At 39.7% G+C, this 15,134-nt stretch overlaps 1 protein-coding gene across 6 annotated transcripts in view; it reads left to right on the forward strand.

Moving 5' to 3' along the window:
* sulf1 (sulfatase 1) overlaps positions 1–15,134 on the forward strand; it is an 86,206-nt gene that overhangs the window by 16,736 nt on the left and 54,336 nt on the right. For 2 of the 6 annotated variants that reach the window (XM_067578761.1, XM_067578763.1), the window contains exon 2: positions 10,747–10,796. The exons of the other annotated variants lie outside the window; for them this stretch is intronic. The gene's annotated coding sequence lies outside the window, so the exon portion shown is untranslated. The remainder of the gene's footprint in view (positions 1–10,746; positions 10,797–15,134) is intronic. 6 annotated transcript variants of the gene reach the window in all.

Consider the following 15,134-nt stretch of genomic DNA (forward strand, 5'->3'; position numbering starts at 1 on the left):
GACTGAAAATATTAAGTGCGGACTGCTTAAAATTGCCAAAAAGAAAAGACACGAGATACCTTTCATAAGCCATGTTGGCACCTGTTAAACCAAACCTGTTCCTAAAATAGCCAATTTATGCCTGAACCAACAATCATATGAAGTATTTTTGCCTCAGTTATTAATAGCTCATACATCCATATGATAAATTCTAAGAAATCAAATAATTGTTGCAAAAATCCACCTTCAAGTCTTTAGCCACTTCTCCTGGGTTTTTATAGCCTAGGTTTTTCTTTTCTCAGTTATGATGAAAACATACTCTAAATCTGGCAGGCTACACTATGCCGTTTTGCTGGCCAGTGCCTTGCAACATCTTTTGTATATCAGCATGCTCTGCTCATCTTTGTTGGATATTTCAGGGAAATCCAGACATGGAAAGGCCTTCCTCCACAGTTCAACTCAGTTTTCTTTCCCACAGCTCTCAAGATGTTTTGGCGGTCACTGCGTCTCAGCAGGAGAATACTGTATACACTATAGTATGGCTGAAGTGGTTTGCTCAGGTTTGGCCGGGACTAGAGGATGATCATTTCCTTCCAACTCTGGTATAGTATCAGGGTGGTGTCTTTTAGATTCAGAAGGTAACATAGTTTGTCATTAAATAGCCTATTTCTCTCTATTTCACTTCACCTGTTTTCACTCTGTTTTGTGAGTGTCTTTAATCCATTACTCTGGTGAATGTTTTGTTTACCACATGGCTGCCAGGGAGTCTTTTTCACAGTCTTTTGATGGACTCTTTCACTTCTGTTGAAATGTGTCTTTAATACTAGTGACCTCACTCAGCAGGTGCTGGGAACAGCGTGGCATTTCCACTTTCTCAGGCATTGTTTCCTTGGCAGTCTGCTAATCAGCTTCAGTCTTTCCAGCTGTAGCCAACTTTAGCCTGTTATACATATTTTGTTCAGTTTCTTTAGTCAATATTTACCTTGACCCTTAGATGATCAGTTACAATTTCCTTTGTAAATAATGTGTCCTTTAGTAGCCATTTACATTCATTACACTCAGCTACGCCTTTACAACAGTATGAATGACAATGACTGTCATTGCTGCATCTCAAGTCAAAGCTCTTCACTTCCTCTCGCCCGCCTTCTTCTCCACCTCCTAACATGTTCTCTGTTGTATCTTCCTTACAACCCATGACTATAAAATGCTAATTTGCCAGTCAGTTGTCTCAGGGTTTTGTTTTTGGCAGCTGAAAGCAGACCTGACCTGGCTGGGACAGTTAATGGTAAGTGAGGGACAGCTGCTCTGCACCTCACTGACTGTGTGAGAAAATGGTCATCACAGGACTCTCCTCAGGGCTTGACTGTTCTCTTCCCTTGGTTTTGTCCTTTTGGGAATGGAGCACTAGGCGATTCAAACTCATGTCCCTATTACAACACAAACACAGCTTCTGCTGTTGTCTGCTGTGAGTGAATTTGCCCCAAAAGCTAGACGTTACTCGGTCATTCTGAAATACTCTGAATATAGGTCTGTGTTTTAAGGGTCAGACATTTCTGCATCTTTCTTTATTGCTGTCTGCTCTAAAGGGCATTCATGGAAAAAAAGACTTCATTTCATAATGTGAGAAACACGGTTGACTTGAAGTTTTGAATACCTTGTTGAACAGCCAGGAATGTTTTAGTGAGTGTGCTTTTATTCTCTGTAAAGTTTGGTCATAAAGATGGACGGCATCCTGTTGGGCTGATTGACCCACTGATGTGTGGCACCTATGTGCCTTGTGCTAAATGTGTTGTTTGTTTTTTGATAGCTCAGTATGTACTCAAATTGGATTTATGTCCGTCTGAGCAGCGGGTTAGAAGTTACCCCCAAGAGAATGTGCTAAAATAAACTGTTATGCCCCTATGGATCCTTTGGGATTGCCCATAAACCCAAATTCTTCTCACAACTAAAATCCCCTTGTCTCTTGTAATGAAAATGTGAATGGAAAACTGCAGGACATTCATTGGTTGTTTTTGTTAGGTGTCTTTTACACATTGAGTAGAATGTCTGCTCAGATTTAGGTTGTACTTGTCCATATAAATTATTGGTTTGAGATCATTGCAAAGGTTTCTTGTGTGTGTGTTACACTTTCAACACGTTAGTTCATTCACAACTACAAACTCCAATGCAGTTGGTATGTCTTAAGCCCCATGAAACTTTTTAATTAGTCTAAGCTGGTTCAGGGCTGTAGGTGTGAGTGTGGAAAATACCTTGTGTTCTTAATAACCCACTAAGCAGCCACAAGTTCACACGTTCACATTAAGACATAATAACTGAACCGGCATCATTTGTAAAATCTCAGCATTTGCAGGCTGTGTACATGGTTTAAGAGAGAAAGAGCAGACATCCAGGTGTAAGTGAATGTGTGTGTTAATGGCTGTTGGCTGTGTGACTGCAGATACTCACTAGTCAGAGCGGCCGAGACTTGCTGATAAGATCTGGAGATGCCTCGAGTTATTGGAGTCCCTCTTCGAAGGCTGTCATTTCCTCTTTTAAGTGTCTCAGTTTAAAGACGTAATTGAATAACCTTTATTAGCCTGTTAGTTCTCAGCCTAGACGTCCTGTGCTTCCTTGTACACTCTATTACCTGTCTTAAGTTGTGCTGTTGAAACCGATATGCGGCTCGTGAAGTCGGCTGTCAGAATGAGAACAATGGCCTCTAACATACCTTTTTATAGAGAATATGTTTGCTTTGGATCGAAATTGTATTTTAGATTACATGAATGAGTGCAGGCATGTGAACTTATTTATGCTACAACTTTGTAAAAAGAGACAATGCAGGTTTAAACAAAGCGTTACAGACTTCCTTTTCAAAATGTGCCCCCATGTTTACTGGATGTACAAACTGAAAAATTCTGGAAATGTAGCCAGTCTTTGATGCACAGTGTCTGCTCCCCAGAATTTGATGTTATCATCACTCAATAAACTATGCTGAGGGTGAACACTTGGATAAGCACCAGCATATCATCCTGGTTTTCCTCAATGGACAGCCTATTTTAACGTTGAAATAGGTCCAGTATCTGAGTGCTAGTATAACTCATCAGTAGATTTTGTTTTTACAACTACATATAAAGGTTTCTGGTATTTATCTCCTGGACACAGATTCTTCCCAATAGGCATGTTTACCAGTGTTTGATGAATGCAAGGAGTTAGACTGTGCTTTAAATTGTTGTTGTCAGTATACATCTGAGGGGAGTTAAAGGAGGAGTGACTCTTAGTTATATTAGCAGAAAATCGTCTTTTCTTCCTTTTCTGTCTTTTAAAAAACCACACCAGTGCCCCAGAGCCCAAAGAGAAGCTCATGGCAATAATGTCTGAGTTAGAGGGATATATTTCCAGATATACATTTCCATTGGCTCTTTTAGGAGCAGTTTGTATTCACACTACATCCCCCGCTGACCAAAAGGGTTGCATCAAACCTTTTCATTATCACTTATTCTTTTAGTCATTTAGTGTGTAAAATGTCAAAAATAAAGACCAATACGCATAAAAAGATTATTGTATTAAAATTTTGAATTGCTTATTCTCTGTCTCTCACCAACAGTCAAAACTTCAAAAGTTTTCAATTCACACTTATATAAAAGACAGAAACGCACAGATTCTCACATTTGAGAAGCTGTAAATGGGAAATGTTTTGTATTTTTACTTGAAACTGTTGTCCAATGATTTTATTTAATAAAGAAATTGATAAGTTAAACTAAGTGTTTCATCATTACTTGCAATATTTTCCTGTGGCTTTATGAAATGTCACGCAACCTTAAGAAATCTCACATTGCTGAGTTTATGAAGCCTAGGGTGACGGGGATTGATTGGTTTTTATCCAAAAGTTGTAATTAAAAGAAAAAAAAAATCCTGTTTCAAAAAAAAGAAAACATTTTAAGTGGTGCTTAGGAAACGCTTTACCCATTCAAGTGGTAGCTCAGGCATCCCAGCTCCTCAGCTATTAAGAATGACCCAGCTAGTGCCATGTGATCAATGTGTTTTCTTTTCCTCTTTCAAGTCCGTGATGGTCCTAAATCGGTCCTGCAGCCTTGGCCTGTCTGGCCCTTCTCCCAGCCACACTAATCAGGGACCCTTGTGTATGCTTGTCTGGCTCTTTCACAGCCAGCCTGGGAGCTCCTCTAATTTATGAGTCATTTCCTAAAGAAAACATGCCGTCTCAGCAAGTCCTGATATAAGGATACCTATGGGTGGGACAGTTTAAGTGAGGTTTGATTACTGAGAGGGTGGAGAGGGTTTGTAGAAGAGATGGAGGAGAGAAGATGGAATGATGTCTGATAGGAGAAAAGAAGGATTTATGAAGCACCTATGACACCAGGGAACATCTGGAATGATGGCAGAGTAAAACGGATTAGAAGAAGGCAGACAGAAGGAGAGCGAAAGCTTAAGTGAGTGATGAAAAAAGGGAAGTGATACACTGAACAACAAAGATGGACATCCATACGTAGCAGAATGTATGCGACTTTTAGAAAATTTAACAAATGGGACCAAAATGAAATCCTTAAATTCCTGCACAGTTACAAATCTCAACTAGAGATACATTCTTTGCCTTAGTCTGTCTCCCATTTTGGTTTAACTATTGGGTGTTTTGAAATAGTACTCGGGTCTGTATTCTTTTTGTTTTTCCTCATTCAACTTGTACATATAACAACAAGACTAAGAGTCTAGAGCCATGCTGGTGGTTCTGTGAAGCTGTACTGAGTCACAGGGGTGCTTCAAAATAAATGCTAACACCAGCAGCCTCAAGGCAACATGCTGAAGATGGTGATGTTTAGCAGCTATACTGTTTACCATGGTCACCTTCCTGGTTTAGTGTGTTAGAATGCAGATGTTTGCTAATTACCAGTAAACACAAGTACAGCTGAGACCGGTGGGAATGTCATTTTGTGGGTATTTGGTCATAAATAAAAGTATTGGACAAATTAAAATTTTGATCTAATTTATTACAGTTCATCATAAGGGGAATATGAATGTCTGAATCCAGTTTCATTGCAATCCATCCAATAGTTGTGGAGACATTTCATTTAAAACCACAGAAGCCAACCTTATGGTGGTGCTAGAGGAAAGGTCAGGGATCACACAAGTCATTGGGATTCATCACCTGGGAACCATAAATCTTGAATGTTTATATAGTATGTTGTGCCAATCCATCAGGTAGGACTTTGATCTGCTGGTGCTGTTAGATGAAAAGTCAGGGGATCGCAAGAGTCATTCGGATTCATCCTTTGGTGACCATGAATCTCTGCACCACATTGTGATACCACAGTGGTGGTCCAGACACCCTCAGGTGGCTAAAAAAAAGTTACTATATTGAGGAAATAGCTCTACAGTAGAAATAATTATAACCCTACATGGAATAGTAAACAACATCGGTGTGGTCACTTTCTACCTATTTGAGCAAAATAGAGTTACTATTAGGAGAAGCTATGAGCTGTTATTACAGCACCTGTGTTTTTAAAACTGTATTAAATGGTCTTAAGGGCTCTCTGTTCAGCAACACTGTTAACATTGCAATGGGATAAGGTAATCCTTCTTTACATTACTATAATATAAGGGCTAATGTTCTTTTTACTGTGATTATATAGCTGTTAAAATACACACGGTCCATAGCTAGAGCTCCATATTTCTAGCATGAAGGAAATCATAACCCCCATTAGTAGTGTTCCATTTTTACAAAACTAGCAAACGTTGCAGTGTAACAGATTGACAAAGGAACCCTGGACAAGTAAGAGACCTCCAACTTTGATGTCGGTATGAAGGCTATTAACTTTACCTCAAAGAGAGCAATGAAAGCTCTTTCTTTCCTCCTTCTGGCAGGGTGTCTCGCTCCTCAAGTCTGTCCCTCTTTCCTATTGTCTGTCCAAATCCATCTCACTCGTGTAAATCTGTGCCTCTTTAGCCAGGCAGCCTTTTACTCACAGCCTTCTTGTATCCCAAGGCTACAAAAATAAATATTTCAAAGTGCAAATGCCAGTGACTGTTCCCTCTTACACAGGAATTATGCATGGGATATTTGAGGCTGAGCCATATTAGCTGTCAGATGGGAAGGGGGGGGACTATATTAACAGGTGTGTTCAATTTCCATCTCTTTTATTTATTTGTCAGATTATCATCTTTTCTTTTGGTGTAGTTGGGTTCAAATAAATACAGGAACTGCCTGCAATGCTCCACTGGGTTGTTCTGAATTTAGCTGATTTATTGGTGGACTCCACAAAATGTTTGCAGTGTTTGTTTGATTTTTGCTAGGCTGGTTTGGTCTCTATATGAAAAGCCTTAAAGTTAAGCCATCAGGCTCTGATGAGCTCCAGTTGCAATAAATTATGGCCAGTTTCACAGAGTCACCTCCTGTTATAATCACTTGATAGTTCAGTTTTGTGAGCCAGTATCATAGAGAGGGTTATCGTTCATTTCTTCTTTCTCTGTCATTCTAATTTTACTCTTCTAGTTATAGTGTATCAGCACAACCTTTTTTCCTAAATCATGGAGAATATGAGTCACTTAATTATAAATCATTTTGTGCAGGATAATGCGTCCATTCTCCTCATGGCTGGCAGTTACTTGATTAACCCAAGTGGTTCTCATTTACTGTGAACTTATTGGCATATCAGCTCAAAGTGTAAATAATGCTGAAAGACCACAACAGCATGGATTGTACCATATAAATAGAGTATCTTGAGTTTAATGTAGCACTTAATTTGCCTAGCTAGGGTTCCCTCAGCTTTGTGTCCACACATTGCTGTTTCACATTTGCCTTTGTTTACTATTTGTGTAGCTCAAGTGACCACTACTTATCCACTTAAGGGACTAATTTACTAAATGAGTCCTGGCATGCAGTTGTTTCAGATGTTTTGGGAAACCTGGAAGAGTATTTGTAAGAGAGTATTGCACAAAATTCATCCCCATCCTCATAGAGGCAAACAGAGCTAAGTTATCACGTCTTCAGTCGTTTATGGACAGACTGTGCTTCTGTTGGTGAGTCCAGATGTTTCTGCAGTGCTTATTAAACAGTGAACATATTGTCATACTGTAGAAGCCGTAAATTCTTAGAGCGGGAAGAAGGCAAAAAATGATCTTTTCAGATGGTGGAGTGGAGTCGTTTTCAGTTTACACCACACTTATAAGAAGTACTCCCATCACACCACTTTGTTCTTTTGCTGCGGTCTTTTTATAAACCTGGAATAACAGGTGTTTTTCATTGATGTTGTTCTTAACACAGTCTTTTAGTTTACCGCCTGTCTCTTACTGTCCTCCTGCTGGGAATCCTGTCTGGGATTTGTGGTTTCCAAATCTCACCTTTTCACACTGAGCTACTGTAATTGCTCTTTTCTATGTGGAAAAACAGATATATCTTTCATAATAGAGAGGAAATGAAAATGTATCAGCTCAAGTGTTTGATTTTTTTTTGTTTTATGGATTGTACTAGTTATGCAATTTTCTTGCTTAACCAGATTTCCCTTAGTCTACATACCGTGAAGTTCACACAAATGAGAAATTTTATTGTATTAAAAAATGCACGTCAACATTTATTGTAAGATTAACTTCCAAGGAAGCATTGAGTAGTCATCATTCATCACAGCTGGCAGCAGCTGGTAAAAATGCAATGAACAGATCATACTCCACCCCACTTGCCTGCACCTTTTCAGTGATGTCTGTACTTGCAATGTACATTCACTCCCAGGATTACCGTCAAGGCTGGCTCCCATTTTCAAAGGCTTTGTTTGAGAACCACAGCAAAAGTGGTGTTAAAAGTTTGGAAGGCTGCATAAAGACAACACAGTGTACTCTCTCATAAAGCAGCGTGAAGGAGGACAGCCACAAAGGCCTTCAAGGGCATTGCTACAGCAGTCTCAAAAGTCCATTCAGACTTCTACAGAGTGAACTAGTCTGGCTTGGCTTCTCAGATAGGTATTCTAAACAAAATCTCCTGATAACAGATGAAGAAAAGTGTACAAGCCAACAGTTTTCCAGAAATGACAATAAGAGGAATACTTCAATATGTTTAAAAAAGTTGTTTTTTTGCTTTGAGTTTTTACTGGCACAGAGGAGGGTATGATGTTGAAACTCCCTTGAGCAGGAAAGTGGGTCATTGAGTTTATCAAATGGGCACCACCCACTACAGATGTTTTATTGAATGGCACATGACAGCTTCTGAACCTCCCAGTTAACCCAAGAATGACATATACAGTCATATAAAAAGATAGGAGACCCCATGAAAACCTGTCTTTTTCAGCATATTTAAACATATGCACATTTGATCTTCATTTTAACATAATTCATTTTAATATTACTAAACAAATAAAACTCAAGAAATATCTTTTAAAAATGATTTGTAAAATGTAATTAATAGAAATTAAAATTTCTTGTGAGGAAAAAGTTAGGACACCCTCACATTTATCTCTAAAAAAATTAGAATCAAGTGTACCACATCGGGTGCAAATGATTAGAACATCGTTGGAGAGGATTTTGGAGGAGCCTGTCTTATTTAAATCTCAACATTTAGTTTGGTTTGCTCTTGATTATTGAAGTGAGTGGTATCACCATGACGAGATCAGAATAGCTCTCTGAGACCTTCAGAAAGAAGGTTGTAGATGTGTATGAGTCTGGGAATGGATGTAAAAAGATCTCCAACCAATTAGAAATCAGCCATTGCACTGTCCGGAAGATAATTTAAAAGTGGAGAACTTTTAAAACAGCAGCCAACATGGCCAGGTCATGTCCCGTTTTAGCAAGTTCAGCCCAAGAGCAGACCACAAGATCCTTAAAGAAGTCTCCAACAATCCTAAAATGTCATTACTGGACCTACAGGTAGCTCTTGCCACAGTTAATGTCAAAGTACATGCATCTACTAATAGAAGGAGACTGCACAAGTTTGATTTTCATTGGAGGTGTGCAAGGAGGAAACCCTTGCTGCCAAAAAAGACTTCTGGAACAATGTGCTTTGGACAGATTAATCCAATGTTGAATTATTTGGGCACAGTAACAGAAGACATGTTTGGCGCAAACCAAAGACAGCATTTGAGCACAAGAACCTCATACCGACTGTGAAGCATGGGGGTGGAAATGTCATGGTTTGAGGCTGCTTTACTGCGGCAGGGCCTAACCAGCTCACCATCGTAGAATCCACTATGAATTCTTTATTGTATCAGAGGGTGCTTGAGGGAAATCAGAGACCATCAGTCCAAAAATTGAAGCTGAAGCGGATGTGGACCATGCAACGTGACAATGACCAAAAACATTCCAGTAAATCCACCAAGGAATGGCTCAAAAGAAACAAATGGAGAGTTCTGGAATGGCCAAGTCAAAGCCCAGATCTTAATCCTATTGAGATGCTGTGGGGTGATTTGAAACGGGCTGTGCATGCAAGAAACCCCTCAAACATCACATAGCTGAAAGAATTCTGCATGGAGGAGTGGGAAAAACTTTTTCCCAGTCGATGTCAGAGACAGGTAGACAGTTATAGGAAATGTCTAATTGAGGTTATTTCAGCCAAAGGGGGCAACACCAGCTATTAGGGCATAGGGTGTCCTAATTTCTTCTTGAGTAGGAATTGGTATCTTTTTTCATTTTTTGTTAAATAAATGATAACAAAGTTAAATTTTCATTGTTTTTGGTTCAATTACATCATCTTTATCTATAGATATTGTTTGAAAGAAGATCAGATATTTGCTGTGTTTCCACTACATGGTACCGGCTCGGCTCTAGTCGCTTTTGGTACCAGGTACTTTTCTTGATTTTGTTTTCCACTGCAGATAGTACCCCCTCAGTGGGGGTAGGGTTTGCAGGGATGACCATTGCTGATTGGTCAAACACACACATCACGGCTGCTTCAACTTGTGTACCGTTTCATTCATGAAACAAGAAAATACTCTATTATTGATTTAGGATCAGTTTAGGACGAGGGGAGGACATTTCTCTTTATTTGATAACGTTAAAGGTAAAGTTAGGCTTCCTGACTCATTTTGAAAAAAATGAGAGAAAAAGAGAGAGAGTGTGAGCGAGAGAGAGACCACGGCGGTGGTCAAGCGAGGCAAGGGAGCCATGGTAGAGAGAGCAAAGCAGTGAATGAGCCAATCGGTGGTCTGCAGTGTTTTCCTTTAATATCGGCTCAGCTTGCATGGAACCTCAACAGAGGTGATACCAAAAACAGTACCAAGTACTGTCCACAACTTTTGCCCAATGAAAAACCAATGTGGTGAAAAAGCGGCTATTGATATGTCCATATTTCTTAAAAAAGAACTAAATATTTCATGGGGTGTCCTACTTTTTTACATGACTGTACATGCACACATACACACTCTCTAACTTTCTCTTTCTTTCTTTTTACAAAAACTTGAATAGTTATTTGTAATTGCTAAAATGTTAATAGACAATTGTGGTCCTCCAGCACACATAGAACAACATTTGTTGACTTGCCACTTTGCTTTTTCATGCTTTGTGCAAGTTTGAGCAAATTAGACTGTGATTTCTCATATGTAACTGTAGTAAAAGATAAATTCACTATAAGGCACTCATAGTAATAGCTCTGTCACAATTAAACATTGGCTACTTTTTCAAATCGAGTAACAAATTTACTACTAGCTGCTGGATGCAGCTGAAAAGGGTCCCAGAGAGGCATCTAAGAAAAAAAGAGCATTGACTGTATTTTTGGAAAAATCCTCTAAAGGGTGACAGATAATATGTGCGCAAACGTGTAATGGATGGGTTGATGATCCCTCGATTTTCTTTCAGCACAGTTACAACTGAAAAGGCAGGGAACCATGAAACAAGCCAATGAACAGGTCAGCTAAACTTTATACTCATGGTGTATACATCTTGTCTAAGACATGAGAAAGAAATCCATACTGTTGGTTTGCAGCTGGTATCCTTCCTTTTCAGCTAGAGACACTGTCTTAATGTGAGTCATTAGTAAAGAGGACCAGTTATTCAACGGCTGGACAACACAGATATCTGTCAGGGGAAATACTTTACATTTTTTATAAATTTCCAGTTATGCGCAATTAATGCCCAACAACCAGATGGTAATTCGCACAGAGGAATCCCTGACAAGTAGGAAAAAAGCAAGTTTTGTTTTTCTTAACAATACTGGCTTTCTTCATTTCCCTCCATCACTTTCACATAGACACTTAAGAACTTATCAGGGATGGTTTTCTCATTGGTGGGAGGAAGATAAAGCTAGTTTTTTGACATTTAGCCCCCCTCAGCTGAGGCCCATAGGCCCCTTCTTTTCAGCTGCTGGCAGAACAAGGTTGCTACTTGTCCTAGAATCTCAGTGCCATAAATCAATACACAACCAGGATTTGGAATCCATCTATAAACCAGCAGCAGTTTTGATAGATATCTAGAATAGAGATGTCCAGGGTAAAAAAGCATTGCCAGCTCTGCCATGTTGAACATTTGCCTGCTATGAACTTAGAGAACACCAAAAAATTTACTTAAAAATGAAAACACTGGGGCATCCTGATGGCCTGCTGGTTAAGATGCATACCACATGGGCACAATGTCCGCGGTTTGATTCTGGCTGTGGACGTTTGTTGCAAGTCATACCCTTCTCTCTACACATGTTTCCTGTCTCTCTGCACTTTCAACTATCAGAAATAAAGGCAACAATGCCTGAAAAAAAAATCTTTAAAAAGAATTTAAATGTTATTTGTTTCTGCACCCACTTTTCGACCCACTGTAGTCACTGGGTGGTCATGCATCGTTTGCTTTAGATGACATGTTCAAAGAAGCAGATGGACGCCAAATTTGTTGTTGATTTATTGCTTTTGACATTTAGCGGTGCTTTGTGAGATAAAATATGCCCTGTATTTATATTTTGGTGTTGTATACTGGTGGTCCGTATTTAACCCCCTACTCTAAGCTGTAACCATGCATCTGCTTTAATTAAAATAATATGGAGGTAGTTTTCCTGGTATTTAATCTTTGGGGCATATGATAAAATGCCCATAACCATTCTTTGAATTTTGTTCTGTCGTTTGATTGGCAGATTTCACATTGGGATGTAGAACATAAATATTTTAACACCTGAGCTTGGTGTGCCAAACCAGCTTTCATATTGAATTTTATCAAAACAAGGATGGAACATCTTACTGCAGAATAAATTCCCCTGTTATTAAATTCCACCCACAACCTCACTTTTGGGGTCTGAGGTTAGTGGTGTTGTTCTGGAATGGCACAGCATGGGTGCAGGACTGACATTCATTGCTTGGCATATTAGTGTGTTGGTGTTCTGTCATGGCACTATGAAGATGGTTTGTCTGGGACCGGCCACATCGTTTACAGCATGTACCACCAAACCTCAAGCAGGAGGGGAGTTTTCATTTTTTTCTTGGTTTGCTGGAAATGAGTGATGTAATTTTTTTTGCAATCCTTACACTGTCTTTGTGTTGATTAAATAATCTTTTGTTTGTATGACAGTTGGGGTTAGTTGGGGTTTTCACTGCCTTGTCCGTTATTTACACCCACTCAATGGCATTTGATTCCTCTGCTGTGTCTCAAAGCGTATGAAGTCAAATTACTGTAAACGCACTACTTTTTAAGTCTTACAAATGATTTATCGATTAACTCAAGACGACCAAAAATATCACACACATTAAAATTCAACTGCTTTTACACAATGATGTCATACATAAAACACTGTGGGCCTCTGCGTTCTTAATGATGTGGTGGGAACAATATCTTCTACGGCATCAATGCGGTGATATGGAGTCTGATTAATGATCTGGAGGACACACAACTAGCAGATGGTATGCTGATCTCATGTTTTTGGTGAGCTTGTTTGAGTGCAGCAGCCTTGAAGCCTGTGCTTATAGCAACATGTGGAGCAAGGGGCTGTCATTAGAACAAGCTCTTTATAGGGGAGATGGAGACCAATCCCCTCTGACTGCCTGCAGACTAGTCCATGGCTGTTGCTGGTGGGTTCTCTGCCTTATGTGGGCTGCAGATGGGTGGGCAGATACTTGACGAGAGCGCCACTGCCGAGGAACAAGAGACTCAGACAGCAGTGGCGTAAGGGGAAAGTATGATTGTGATTTTTTTAAAAGGAAATATTTTAATGCTTTCAGTGTGGTTATAGCCCATTGTGTCCATTCTGTGTCACTGTTCCTATTCTTTCATATCAGAGGTATTCCCCAACACGCAGACTGTATATTTTCTGTATATGATCTTTTAAAGAAGTAGTTATTGGCTTTGACATTTGCTGTAGGGAAAGAGCCTCTTTACTGGAGACATGAAAGCCCTGTTTAAAAATGTGAGTCCTTTCTATAAATTGATCTATCAGTGTGTGTTGTCTGATGGGACACGGCTCCTGAGGATGGTATGGCGAGCCATTATTGTTTTGTCAGATGGAAACCAGAAATTGCTCTGGCCCTCTGACTGGGTGCTGTGTGCAGCACACTGATTAGAACTGCCATCACAGGGACCTAAGGGAGCCTTTCGAGATCACATGGAAATCCTAGAAGGGAGCTGCTGCAGCGGAAGTGAACCACACAACTTCTGAAGAACATCAGTGAGGCAAAGTCAAACTGAGATTGTGTAATGGTTGTCAAATTGGAGGTGAAAGAACTGCATGCAGTGGATAAGTCCTGACGTGGTTCATTAAAGATAAATCAGCCACTGCCTAAATCTTCTACATTACACAAATACAGTTAGACAATGTTTGGTTCTCATTCCCCCATGGCTGTGCAGGGGATAATATCTTGGTAAAATTTCCAGCAGATGCACTCTATTTTTTTGGATCAAAGGGCCAGAAAACAAGCATAACAACATCATGCCTACTGTATTTCACATCTGGACCTGGGGATGTCAGTCATGTGTGGGAACTTGTCATAATTTGGATGAATCAGCCTTCACTCTTCATCAAAGGCATACTATTGTGAATTGCAGATAATGTGGTTAAAGTCAGATTATTTTTCATAAACTGGGATTGTTTTACAAATCTAAGGATTTCGCTCCTGCACTTGTGCTGACCTCTGAATTGTAACATAGATGGATGAGGTACTGTATTCATTGTACTGTTGGGAAATCTATTTCACTGAAAAAATTCCAGTGGTGTAGGTCAGTATCCTGGTGGTATGATGTATGTAATGGGCCTCTTCTAATAGGAAAAGAGTTAGAGCCAAATCCTCTTTTGGATTCAACCCTACCATCAATTTAAAAGTACAACTACTTATTTTTCTGCATCATTTAGTATTTTTGCTTATAGGGGAATATCTCTGCTCCAAGATAACTTGGTTTATTTTAGTGTAGACAGCTGTCCTCAATAGTGATTAAGAGAAAAAGAGGCTTGTATAGACCAGCGTAGAGGACTGGTGAGAACAAACTGAAAGAGAGAATATCAGAATAGTCAGGTGATTTTTTTAAATTTCGATCAACAATCAATATGAACCCTCTTTGGCTTTTCCAAGTCAAATAAACTGACTGTGAGCCAATTTAATCATTTGTCTTCATCACTGGAACCAGACAGATTGATGACACTACAGTCACAGATATGTGATTTATTAGTTTGTGTGGTTGCGTGCCAAAGAAATGGCAGATGTGAATGATCATTTTGAGTGGCGTACCCCTCTAAAAGGCAGTTTAAGCTAATGTGTGTGTGTGTGTGTGTGTGTGTGTGTGTGTGTGTCACTGTAAATAAGTGAAAGTGGTGTCCTGGCCAGGCCCTGCTGTTCCTACTCTCCTGGGCTCAGGTTGCAGCTCCCAGATGGTTCCTTAATCTGTAGGTCCCACTCAGGTCAGCTCCAACAGAGCCAGGTAACACGAGCCAAACTCATAACCCCACCATCCTCCTAAATGCATCCATAGAGACCTAGACAGATGACTTTAATGTCTTCACTTCTTCTGAAAACCGAGCCACATGGAGCTCAGCAAGCTATGATCGAGCAGAAGCCTAACTGAAACCTATTATCTACAAGACCTGCTGCTGTGAGCTAAAATCCTTCTCGCTGTGTGCATTTGATGAGCAAGCATCTAACCTGCACCTTTTTGTAAGAGCGCTTGAACATGATAGTGGTCAGATTACCTAAGACGTCACCTCATGTGGTGTTAAAACATCTCATCACTTCCCACTCACTACACACAAACCTTATATCTCTCCTATATGTAGGCGTATATATGTA

This window comes from Thunnus thynnus, chromosome 21 (genome assembly GCF_963924715.1).
Source record: "Thunnus thynnus chromosome 21, fThuThy2.1, whole genome shotgun sequence".
Classification (NCBI taxonomy): Eukaryota; Metazoa; Chordata; class Actinopteri; order Scombriformes; family Scombridae; genus Thunnus; species Thunnus thynnus.